The sequence below is a fragment of the Brienomyrus brachyistius genome, chromosome 24 (genome assembly GCF_023856365.1).
Source record: "Brienomyrus brachyistius isolate T26 chromosome 24, BBRACH_0.4, whole genome shotgun sequence".
In the NCBI taxonomy this organism is placed as follows: domain Eukaryota; kingdom Metazoa; phylum Chordata; class Actinopteri; order Osteoglossiformes; family Mormyridae; genus Brienomyrus; species Brienomyrus brachyistius.
Genome location: NC_064556.1, coordinates 4,525,735 through 4,538,570, shown reverse-complemented (window position 1 = coordinate 4,538,570; position 12,836 = coordinate 4,525,735). Strand labels below are relative to the sequence as shown.

Sequence of the window (12,836 nt, the reverse complement as noted above, 5' to 3'; positions counted from 1 at the left end):
ATATACAAGGTAATCTGCATTATGTATCTGCAATAAATATGTGATGTTTACTTCTCAAGACCTTTCTTCCTAAATTGAAACTAAATTCATGATATATCTACTCACCTTCATATAACCAAAGTAAATGAGGACTGGGTATAATCAGATGGCAAAAAACTTTTCTATTAAATGATAAGAGGAATATTTGAACAGAGAGTTCATTCTAAAGTATTCCGGTGAAAAAAAAAAAAAAAATAGAGGCCCGTAATCCAATTGCTCAGCGTTGCATCAGTTAAAACAAGCACTCAGTCTGTTGCTTCAGACTACGGGAAAATATCTGCTAGCCAGAAAAATGGATTAATCACAGTGACGTATTTTCCACATTCAAAGAAATATATTTTAGAGAGGGAATGGAAAAATCAAATCCTATTGGTCATCCTCGTGGGAGTGTGTATATAATATATATACAGCATTTATACACGTTTTTGCCAGGCTTCAGAAGATTGTTGTGAATATTACTTCAGGCAATGCTAATCCAAAGGTATTATGGGTAATTGTCATGTTCTGCTGCTTTTAATGTTTGTAGTGTTTTTTCGACACATTGTATCGTTTATCTACTTTCATGGAAGGGTTGCTCATAGCTGGCTGAACACGCCACAACAAACCAATCATATGCAAACACCCTGATCAGAAAGTAGTTCAGTTTTGATTAAAGATTAAACGAGGGTCAGCTTAGGCTGGTAGTTTTTATTATGGGCAGTGCAGACGTACTCTGAAATGAGCGAGAGCCGAAAAGCGCGCAGCAGCAGCTTCTGCTCAGTCACGCCCGTCAGATCCGAATCAGCTCTAATTTGTCCACATCTCTGCCTGTACAGACACGTCTTGATCTCGGAGGAGATGCGGCGAAAGATCTCGCATCCTTTCATTTTTCATTTCGCCGGGGCCGAAACGCAGCCGAGCGGAAGAACCCAGAGGAACGATTTCAGAACAAGCAAACTTCCAAACTTCTTTCATTTTCCCTCACACCGAGTCCGGAGATGAGCCGAGGCACACGGACACGTGTATTTCTACGAAGCTAACTCTAACTCTTTCACAGACTTCTTCCTGCCCCATCCAAGCCCACTACTGCAAATTAATTCCACAATTTTTTTTATCACTGACAAAAAAAAGTCTGTTTGTCTGTGCGGACAGTATTTCAGTGATTGTCCTCGATTTCCAAAACAAATGATGCCGTAACCTATGCTCAGGAATCTTCTGTAATGATTACAGGCTTCCAAAACCGCAGTTTTTCTACAAACCCAGTTGTTTTTATTACGTACCTGACCGTGGGGCATAATAATACAGTCAAGGACAGTTTAAACTAAAACTTCCTAAACTTGTGTTTATTCACAAACCAAAAGTGCACCGATGCACCCGGAGCGGGTCATAAATAAGCCCGGTAACATCCAAAGGATCACCAAGACAACCAAAGTGGGTCGCAAATAAATCCATAAATTCCAGTACACACATAAGAGTGACCTTCCATATGTACCTCATTCCAGATTTATATGGATGTGATTCACAAGCTCCTGTCGTGACAGCGGTAGCCTAATGCTTAGGAATGTCTGCTTGTGATTGGAAGGTTGTTGGTTTGAATCCCCAACTAGCAAGACACCTTGAGTAAAGTATTACCCCCCATGCACTGCTCACTGGGGGCTGACCAGTGCTATGTTGCATGTGGCTTAAATGCAGAGGATACATTTTGTTGTCGTATGTCGGCAATTAATCACTTTTAGAAAGAGGGAACGTATCACAAGGGAAGAGGGCAGCGTGAAGAAAACAGGGAACCGTTCAAAGGTCGTCACACTTTTGTGGGGTCTTTATGTTTCCTTTTTAGAGCCGGTCCACAGTTTCCAGCCGCTGTTTGACATCTCAGGAGCTCACAGGCAGGTTTAATGTACCAGCGGTCAAGCGTCCGGCTTTTCCCCAGCGAAATGGAAGGCAGCATCGAGGCGCGTGAACCCACAACATCTCGGTAAAATCTCCATTTTGCCCGTCCTGCCGAAGCAAACAGGACCATCGTTGTTTTTTTTTCTTGGGGGTGCGGTGGGGTTGTTATCCTGCTACGCTTTTTTTTATAAAACTAAATGGTACAGGAGGGTGTCGTTAGGTGCCCTTAGGAAACGTCCAGCCGATGTTAATTCCGAGTTAATTCCACCCTCATTCTTTTCCAAAAGCGCGGGGGGGGGGGGGGGGGGGATTTTTATTTTTTGGCACCGTGATGGCGTAGTTTGCCTCGTCAGCCCGCGCCGTGCTGCTACCGACACCCGAGGCAAGGAGACTCGCGGTTCCACTTCATGCCACAATTATGACAGGACCTGTGCTTCGCCCCTGGACATTTTTCTATCCATCTGACACTAATGGGGTAGGGAAAAAAAAAAGGGCTCATATCGGGGGCAAGGTCACGTCTGTGAACGGGTTGACATCGGCCCGGCTTGAGTGTGAAGAAAGCAGGCAACAGAAAGCATCTTTAGATGTTTAAATGGAATCAGTGCATGCATGTCATACATATTTCATTCCCTTTCGCTTACATCTTCAATCATATTATTATCATCAGGGCTGGTATATTAAGCTCAAGACAAATTGCATGTCACGCTTATTTTTTTTTTTTACTGAACTAGCCCACATGGCCAGTAGCAAAACTTCTTAAGTTCAAGTCAAGCGGCAGATTTGTGTATAAGGCCCGCCTTTTTCTTCACATCCTGTCATGTGTTTCTGCCTGTCAATCTGATTGGTCGTTATCTTCTTTTTTCATGTGTCTGTCTCTCTGTGTTTTGATCTAGGCATTATTATGCTGATAGGGTGGGGCAGGGGATGGGTGTGGCATGTCTTTACCTGATGCATTGAATTGCAATAGGAATTAAAAAATAAAGTTGTCTCAAGTTACACTCCTGATTATTATTGTTTAGCAAACGCTTTTATCTAAAACAATGTATTTTTTTTGTTTTTTGAGAAGGCAGGGTCAGGCTGTCCCGGGAATACCTGGGGGTTAGGGGGCCCCGCTCAAGGGCCCGATTGTGAGATCACCCAGCCGACTCTGCAACTTTCCGATGAGGGGCACGATGTCTGAACGCGCCGAAGCCCACGCCGCCCGTGAAAAACGTCGGTAGGCTGTCAACAAAACAAAAAAAATCAAACGATCCCAGGGACTTTTTTTTGAACATGTTTCCATCAGGCTTCCCAAATGTCAGCGCGGAGTGAGTCACCGGTCTGTATCACACTCGGATCCCGATGCCCTTTTCATACTACATGTCAAAGACTTCATTCACCTTAAAATCTAGCAGTGCATCGCAGCACGCACAACAACAGCCAGAGGACACTTGCACTTTGTTGTTATGAGAGTTCTGCACAAATGTCGGCGGAGTGCCATTTTCCCCAGTTCGAGATGGCTGGCTCGGAGGTATGGATGTTGTTTAACAGCGCCGACTTAAAGACGTTAGCTGTAAGCCACTCAATTTCCTGTGCATCTGTTTCGGTTGATAATAACGATCAAACGCCGCACTAATAGATAATGGCTAAATGGGTTCGGTGCTGTAATGGTCGGGCGTGTCTGAGCTCACAGCCGCTGCAGTTATTTCTGTCTGTTCGGGCTAATCTCAGATCGGGCGCAGACAGACCCCGCTGCGTTTTAACTGATGATCTCCGGCCGCCGTCTGACTCGTAACGAGAAATCCCTCGCCAGTCACCGACAGGCACCATGTGTACAGGGTTCCCTGGTTCGCTTCCGTTTGCGGCGTGAAAGACAAGCATAACTTTGAAATAAAGATTTAAGGCGGCGGTGAGCAATAAATTAGACCACAGCAGACCACAGCGCACGATTACACGTAAGAAAACGAAGTGCAAGATAAATGAAAATAGAAAACGGGATCACATAAGTAATTAGACAGATAAGTAAAGGGATTTGTAATAAATGTGATGTATAGGTATGACAGTGACAATAATGTCTCAAATCTTTGTGTATTGATGATATATTTTCTGCCACGTTGTGTTCATGCTTCACACATATTAATGTCTGGTCATAAACAAGCACAAACAGAACATGGACCAATCGCACTTTTAATGAAGTATAATATATCAAGCCTTTATAAAGTTTTAAGATGGCACCTACTGCTGCATGCATACTTAACTTGATTATAATCTGCACATAATGACCTGACAGTCGGCATGCAATTATGAAACAGATGTTAAAGCGTTTCAGGATGAGCTCACTAGGAAAATTTTTAATGGAGATCGGCCGAAAATGTTCATGTTCAGCAGAATCAGATATCATTCAGATAATGCGAGAAAAAACTGTCACCTTGTAATATTTTTCATTAATAGCATGAGTACATTGAGCAAGCTAAATGTAGAAGATGCTAGAACCTTTTTCTGTGACTTATACCGACGCCATTCTGTTATTTCATTGTCCATCTCCGAGGACATGCATGACAACAACCTGGGGCCCGTGTTTCTCTGATGGTGGGAGGGGCTTATCGGATAACCCGACGGTGTAGGGGCACTGCTGGGCACCGCATCCGGTTCAGCGGAACTGAATGTTTGCCACCACATGCCAGTGCAATATAACAGAGGGGGGGGGGGGGTTCCCCTGCACGGGAGCGAAAGCGCTGTGTGACTATGTACAGCTTTTTGCCTTCAGCAGTTAAGCAAAGCCCAATGAAAACAGCAATGCCGTACACACTCCTGTCACATGTGCAGGGAGACGGAGAAACAGGGAACCAGGAAGTGACTGACGCGCAATTGTTTTCTGATGCCTTCTTTCCTTCTCACTGGTTTTCACCCTGTTAGAGTCCAGGGGTGTGCCAAAACAGAAATATGGTGTATAGGTTGTAAATGGGGAAAGATGAAACATTCTACAAACAAATGTTCTTACAAATGGCAAAAATCACCAAAACTAGCAAACGTCATACGCCGAAAATCCGAAAGAATGTTACACAGGTTGCAGATCACGAAAAAATGAATATCTGAGGTCGCGCGGGGGGTGGGCTGCGGTGAAAACCGTCATCTTTTTGAAGTCTGCTGGCAAAATATGACTTCGTGTCGACTTCGCCGACGAAAATGCGGGCAGAGACGAGCGATGATGTGAATGGGGATTCCTGGGCCGGAGTTGAACTTCAAATGCGACGACATGTGACCTAAAACAGGCCGTTAATACACAAAGAGTAAAAACGCCTACACACCGTAACAACCCACTTGTCCTACAGATTAGATGTTGGGATTTCCTCCTGGGGACCTCGAAGTTCTTCACAAATACAATTCATTGATTTGACAGACGCTTTTATCCAAAGTGAACCACAACTGAAACCAGGGTGAAGCAGTTCCTAAGAGTTGGGGTCAGAGGTATCCGAGATGCATTATCATGATATAATCAGGGGCCCCGGCACTTTTCAGGGGCCCTAAGAATCTGCCATCAGGGTCCCCCTGCTTGGCAAAATCTACCTACCTTGTGGGACCTGAATTTCTAACGGGGCCCCAGATGACACAGTCCTGACTGGGGAAAAGAACTGTTGGGGTTAAGGATCCAACTGTGAAATCACTGCAGTGACTCTGGGATTAGCGGTGATGACTTTCCAGTCACAGGCACTGTAACCTGCAGTGGCACACACCATAGAGTATATCGCTCCTATACATTCCCAGTGGCTTTATTAATTTGTTTTGTGGTTCATGATTTAGGGGTGGCATGGTGGTGCAGTGGTTAGCACTGTTGCCTCACACCTCTGGGACCCGGGTTCGAGTCTCTGCCTGGATGTGTGTGGAGTTTGCATGTTCTCCCCATGTCGACGTGGGGTTTCCTCTGGGTACTCCGGTTTCCCCCCACAGTCCAAAAACATGCTGAGGCTAATTGGTGTTGCTAAATTGCCTGTAGAAGTGCATGTGTGACTGACTGGTGTGTGAGTGTGCCCTGCGATGGGCTGGCCCCCCATCCTGGGTTGTTCCCTGCCTCGTGCCCATTGCTTCTGGGATAGGCTCCAGACCCCCCCGCGACCCAGTAAGATAAACAGTTTGGAAAATGGATGGATTCATGATTTAGGGCTCCTTGCTCTGTATGCCTACACAATGTGTCTAGCTACATTTTCCTTTAAGGATAATGGTTTCTTGTCACTGGCACTATGATGTTGACGGTACTGTAGCCAGGGAAATATGTGTAAAATTTTTCATTATAGTACTCAATGTCTCTTGAGAAGCAGGTTGTTTCAGTCCAGGACACAAGAAAATCACCCACAAAAGTGGCGATTTATTTACTTCAACCAAATGAGCTCCCAAGATATTTTGGTCTAATGGGGCGTGGTGACCTACCAGGCAGATATAGGACCAGAGCCGGTTTAAAAGTCGATGATCTTTGAAATAGTCAATAAACACCGCATTCCCAAAAGCGGAAATATGTCTCGGTGTGAAATACCTTTGTCCTCCTCTGACAGTCGCTTTGGCCCTGATGAGGCAATATTTCCCCGAACTCTGGCTTTAAAGTGCGTCAAATTTGATCAAAGGCTTTGAAGACGTGATCATAGGATAGCGACAATGGCCGGGAGTTCAGATGCTGTTTTGACACTTTCTACCCGGCTTTAATTAGCCGCAAATGGATAAGTGGCAATATCTAAGGGTAAGAGGTGAGGCAGTACACATGCACGGTGACAATCTGCTCTAAGCGGCAATATGGAAAATTTACTCTAGGAAATGCACCAGGAAAACTACACTTAAGGTAAAAAAAAATTGTAACCCTTATACAGATAAAACCATCTTAGCTTCTCAGACGCAGTGGACACACTTTACATCACAATGTTATTTTGCCCTCATTTTCCTGTTTTTACTTGGCTGGTAATCTGGAAAATCGTTCAGTTCTGTGATGGAGCACCAACGTCACCCGGCACCGTCAAGCTGTACTTTGTTAGATTTATCGTCTACAAAGCTTGATGAGTCTTGATGTGTCAATGATGTACGACAGACAAGCAAAACATTTATATAAGCCTTCCTACTGAGCAAGGAGAGCCACTCAAAGCGCAGTTAGATTTACCTCGAACAGAAATCATCCAACATTGAACTGAATTCAGTTCAATTCAATACATTTTTATATAGCGCCTTTCATAACAGACTCCTCCCAAGGCACTTGACACGGGTGAGTGGTAATACATCATTACATCATTTATACAGAATAATACAAAAAAGGGGAAAACAAGAAAGAAAGAAACTTAATAATAATGGAGGAGAGGAACCAAAAACTCCGAGGTCAACTGGCAGCTTAGCGCATAGCATTGATAGGGACCTAGCATATAGCATTGATAGGGACCTAGCATATAGCATTGATAGGGACCTAGCATATAGCATTGATAGGGACCTAGCATATAGCATTGATAGGGACCTAGCATATAGCATTGATAGGGACCTAGCATATAGCATTGATAGGGACCTAGCATATAGCATTGATAGGGAAGTGGCGCATTACATTGATAGGGACCTAGAGCATAACATTGCTAGGGACCGAGTGCGTAGCATTGATAGGGAAGTAGTGCGTAGCATTGATAGGGAAGTAGTGCGTTACATTGATAGGGAAGTAGCGTGTTACATTGGTAGGGACCTAGCACATAGCATTGATAGGGAAGTAATGCATTACATTGATAGGGAAGTAGCGTGTTACATTGGTAGGGACCTAGCACATAGCATTGATAGGGAAGTAATGCATTACATTGATAGGGAAGTAGCGTGTTACATTGGTAGGGACCTAGCACATAGCATTGATAGGGAAGTAATGCGTTACATTGATAGGGAAGTAGCGTGTTACATTGGTAGGGACCTAGCACATAGCATTGATAGGGAAGTAATGCGTTACATTGATAGGGAAGTAGCGTGTTACATTGGTAGGGACCTAGCACATAGCATTGATAGGGAAGTAGTGCGTTACATTGATAGGGAAGTAGCGTGTTACATTGGTAGGGACCTAGCACATAGCATTGAAGCCTAGCACCTCCAGAGCAGTGGGTCTGGATCCCGACCGAACCCTGGCTAATGCCTGGGTTTCACTGGGTTCTCTGGATTCCTCCCATCATCTAAAGACGCATTGTTTTGCCGGATTAGCATCTCTAATTCAGCCATACTGTGGCCTGGAATCCCATCCCAAATGCCTCCTTCTTCATGCTCTGTGCTTCCTGGGACATACTCCAGCCATTCTGCAGTCCTGCACTGGCTAAGCGCTCATGGATACGTATTCACTGTATTTTCACCAAATTCTTTAATTAGTTAAGGCTGAGCGGCAATATCAGTGAGAGGACCGCTGAGGAACATGAAATACCAGCTTACAGGTGCTATCATGCTAACAATAACAAAGGACCCTAGACCAGGACGACAAGCCATCATATTATTACTACTATTAGCATTATTATTAGCCAATTTCAGAAATATAATTATCATGACATATTTAATTATCGTGATAATTATCATGACAAAGATTTGTTTATAAGCCATATTTTAACTATCGTTATCACTCACAATGATAGGATGTTACTGCCACGGTTCTACCAGAAGCAAAAAGCAGGGACGGATGGAGAGCCTTTCACTCAACAGAAATGTTCTCTGTGCACAGAGAATGTGGATCGCATTTCCGCCTTTATGTGTGACATCAATCAGAGTCAAATTCCTAAGTCATGTTTCCATCAAAGGAGTGGATCGCTGCCTGCATGTGGCAGATGGTGCTGATGTAGTTGCTGGGAGACGGAGGAGAGGTAAAAAGGTAAGACGACACCTTACAGCCTGTGGCTTTCGTGCAGCCCACTCGCTTTTTGACACTAACGCATCGTCAGCTGTGGGATTTTAATCCGCGGTGCCGCTGGTCGCTTCTGCCACAAGTGTTGGTACCTGGGAAGTTACATTTCATACCATGATAATTCCTGGAGGACAGTGTGAGGCCTTGTTTTGACATTTGATGACGGTGGACATGCTTAATAACCCAGTTCCGGGCCTACAGTGCTGCTGTTACGAACCTGTGTTGGGGATGGGTGTTCCTGTTTCGACCTGCAGGGGGAGCTTATGCGAATTCCATCCTGTACTGAAAAAAGGGGAACGGCTACCTAAAAAGTGTATGACCTCAATCACTTGGGGGAGGAGAGTTAGGAGTGTGAGGGCTTGTATGTTGTCCTTGCAGTAGCTATCGCTACACACTCCTTTAAGTCACTTTAGGAGATCGGATGAACTTGTCATCAGATGTGTTTACACTGAACAAACCAGTAAAAGTAATGGCAATACTGGGATTTTAATTCGTTCGTTGCTAGCCAATTAAATCAGATGAACTTAATCTTCCACCTCTTGTAAACTATTTGTAATTTAGGCTAACCCAATTGGCATCTTTCGGTGCTGTTTTCTCTGTTTTCCGTTTTCAACGATAGCATTCCATTTTTTACGTTAGTGTTTTCTAAATATAATTTAGAAAATATAAATATAAATAAAAAAATCCTAAATATAAAAATCAATAATGACCGCGAAAAAGATGTCCCCCCCACCCAGTTCTGCAAATGGTTCGGGCACGACGGCTTGTTGACATAACTGCAGCTGCTGGTACAAGGATAAACCATTTGGGGAGGGGGGGGAACACACACGTTACCTATCTATTGGCCTCCTCAGCGGGAGACACCAGCTTGCCATGGCAACTTTCCCTAACCGCAAATGCAACGGGAATATTATCAGCAATCTCACATCTTCCTGTTAAAAGTGACCAATGCATTTCAATGCCAAATTCAGCACCTGGGGGGGGGGGGGAGAACAGTTTCATTACAGCTGCTTTCGAACACCTTAGTCCGTAGAGACTTTCCCCCCCACGCTAAACACGAATGAGGAAGCAGGTGACAGAGCAGTTAAACGCCCGGACTTGTCGGCACGAGACTGTTGGGAAATCGCCGGTATCCACCTAGGTGAGGCTCTTAACCCGCTCTGCTTTGTTTAATATGCAGCTGTTTAACTGGGACAAGCTGTATATTTGTAAGCCGTGCTAGCATCCCTTGGTACTGGCCTTTACGTAAGCATTTCCTAAGCAATCTAACCGGGACGGCAAGGCTCCCAAGTCCATTAAGATGGATAGACGTTATTTATCACCAATAATGTCCTGTTTTGCCTACCGTCCCTGAAAGCCTCCTTCTCAGCGCCTTTATTAGATGAGAAAGGTGTAGAGTTGCACGGCTCTGCATCCAAGCCAACGCTAGAGACTGAGGTCATTACGCCAACCCGCCGGTGCCCTGGGGGAGGCTGCATTCTGATTGGCTGCCTTGTTGGGGGGGGGGGTATCACAAGGGGGTGCTTCACCGGCAAAGCTGGGCAGATGCGTGCTTCCGCGTGGAAGGAATTGGGGGGCGCGGGTGCAGGATGCTGTTTGTCCAAACATTTCCGTTGGGCCCGTGGGTTTGCAAACGTCGCTTTGGATTACGAGTCGGACATGGCCAGCACTGGGCAGCTGAGCCCGCAAATCAGGGACACCTCTCTTCATCACATCATTGGTGCCCCTTCAAAAAGAGAAGATAAATTCCCAAATTGATATATAATGACGTTTATTTGTTATCGACTCCATGTTAACTGGCCTGATGTGATGCAAGCAGAATTAATGAATTATGCTTCGATTATTCTCAACATCTGTCAGTGCAGGCGCTCTAGCGGATTATCTATGTGTCATTGTATTTTACCATAAATATGTGTTCGTGTGTCGATGCTTGTCGGTAGAGCGATTTTTCCACAGATTAATGTACAGTCATGCAATGAAAAGGTGGCTGCATTCCTGAAACGTGACACATAAGGTTAGAAATTCAGAAAATATTTAACTTTCGAACATATCAGGCATGTCACGTTATGTTCTGCAGGAAAAATGTTCTGACTTTTGTTGTATTAGAAATGAATCCTTATTGTTAAGCTTTCATTTGAATACTATACAGGTAAAATATGTAGCAACTGATTGTTTTATGGGGTTTTTTAGGTTAGGGGGAGATTCTTTACAAAGTCTGCTAACTTGATTTTGAATGAGTACTCATTTTTACTTAAGAGTACTCAATTATTTGTACTTGAGAGTACTCAGTGATTTGTATTTCAGAGTACTCAACAATTTGTAACTAAATTCAAGTTTAAAGTTGTGTAGCCGTCTCTACCGATGTCATAGTCACTGAGGCACTATTTCTGTAGGGGGGGAAATGACCTGAAAATATTCATGGAGACTTACTTGAAATGGAGGGGGGGGCGGTCTGAAAGCAGATGGAGAAGGGAGGCTTGGTATGCAGGTGCCAGGTAAGAGAAAGGTCTCGCAATGGGGCACTTGTCACATGTCCGCGAGCCTTTACTTCTCCACTCCCCCCAGATAGGCATGGCAGTCTGGCTCGGTCAGCGCGTCCCGAGAACGGGAGAGGAAGTACGCTGACGCAAAGTAAACTGGAGGGATGTCACGTGCATATTTGGTTTTTTTTTTTTAAAAATGTAAGTAGTTCACGTATGGGGCTGTTAATTTGTCATTTGCGACAGAGTTATTAATCGGGGGTGGAGGCGTGCAAGAGTCCCGTGGGGCGGCCCTGCAGGTGAGACATCCTAGAAGATGCTAATGCCCCACACCCCCAGAGCATGAGGAGGCAAACAGCTCCCCTCGCACCTCCTCCATCACTGGCCCCTGTGTTCTACATCCCTACGAACCTGCTGCTGTCAGTGTTCCCGTTTTCACCATTTTTACCCCACCCCCAAAGCATCTCCCCTGCATCCCAAAGCCCCCACCACTTCCTTGCCTATTTTTTTTACCCACCAGTTCTGCTGGGTTTGTGAATCTCACGGGGGAAACGGCTCATTGGGCTTTGGTGGTTCAGGGGGGTCTCATTAAGTGGGTAAGTCGTAAAGCCCCTGACGTCACCCCGCGGCGTCCATGTACGTCCGATTCAGTGTTCAGCGTCTTTCCTTCCCATTAAAGGTTATTGCTGTATGGGTCCCTTATATCCATCCTTAATATGCCCATTGGAGCAGTGGTGGCCTAATGGTTAATGAAGTATGCTTGTGAATCCCCAACCAATAAGGTATCGCCCCCCAGGCACTAAAAATATCTGCCTACCACAATGTCACATATGCGTTTAATGTCACACGTCAGGTGACACGTCATTGTCCGCTTGTGCAACTTCACTTAAGTGGTTAAACAGACTAATGCTTATCTGCCTAAACATTATTCTCTTTATTTGCCTGACTGTTTTTTTTTTATTTTATGCTCCTATTCATTTCAAATAAACTTAGATGAATCATACGCAACAGAGATTGACCAGAATTTACTTCTTTTTATAGCAGACACTCCTTTATCCAAAGCAATGTGCATTTTGGAAAAAGTGTGATCGGACAGACCCTGGGGTATTAAGGGCCTTGCTGAGGGGCTCGACAGTGAAATCACTCTGCCAAACCTGGGATTTGAACTGGCAGCCTTCCAGTCACAGGTACAGGGTCCTAACCCGCTCAGCCAGGTCGGTAGGAAGGTATCCGGCGGAGGCACAGGAAGCAGAACTGGATACAGACGTGTCCGAGTCAGGAAATAAAAGTTTTTTTTTTTGTCTCCGGAGAGGGAAGCGTTCTGGGACCTGCTGGATCTGCGCTCCGAGGGAACTGTGAGAAAATTCCAGCACTTTGTCACTCGGCATCTGGCTTAATTAAAACTGCAAACGGAAAGCTCCGGAGCCGCCGAAAAGTGGGGGGGGGGACGTCACGAGCGCCTTTCAAGGGGGGGGAGCAGCAAGCTGGTGGCTGCATGGGTTTCAGGCTAGAGCACCCCCCACCCCCTCCCCATCGAGGGGGAGGTCGGGCACCGGCGGCTTGTCGCTGCGTGACTCCCTGAGCGA

The 12,836-nt window shown here is 45.2% G+C and overlaps 1 long non-coding RNA gene across 2 annotated transcripts; it reads right to left on the bottom strand.

Annotated features, from left to right (window-relative positions):
* Nucleotides 1-7,233: 7,233 nt before the first annotated feature.
* Nucleotides 7,234-9,768, bottom strand: LOC125720236 (uncharacterized). Of its 2 annotated transcripts, XR_007385394.1 has the most exons (4): nt 7,949-9,768; nt 7,733-7,876; nt 7,421-7,588; nt 7,234-7,324 (listed from the first exon to the last, which is right to left on the bottom strand). It is a non-coding gene; the product is annotated as an uncharacterized LOC125720236 (long non-coding RNA). The 2 variants fall into 2 exon arrangements; XR_007385393.1 differs by lacking the exon at nt 7,234-7,324 and having other exon boundaries at nt 7,356-7,588.
* Nucleotides 9,769-12,836: the final 3,068 nt, after the last annotated feature.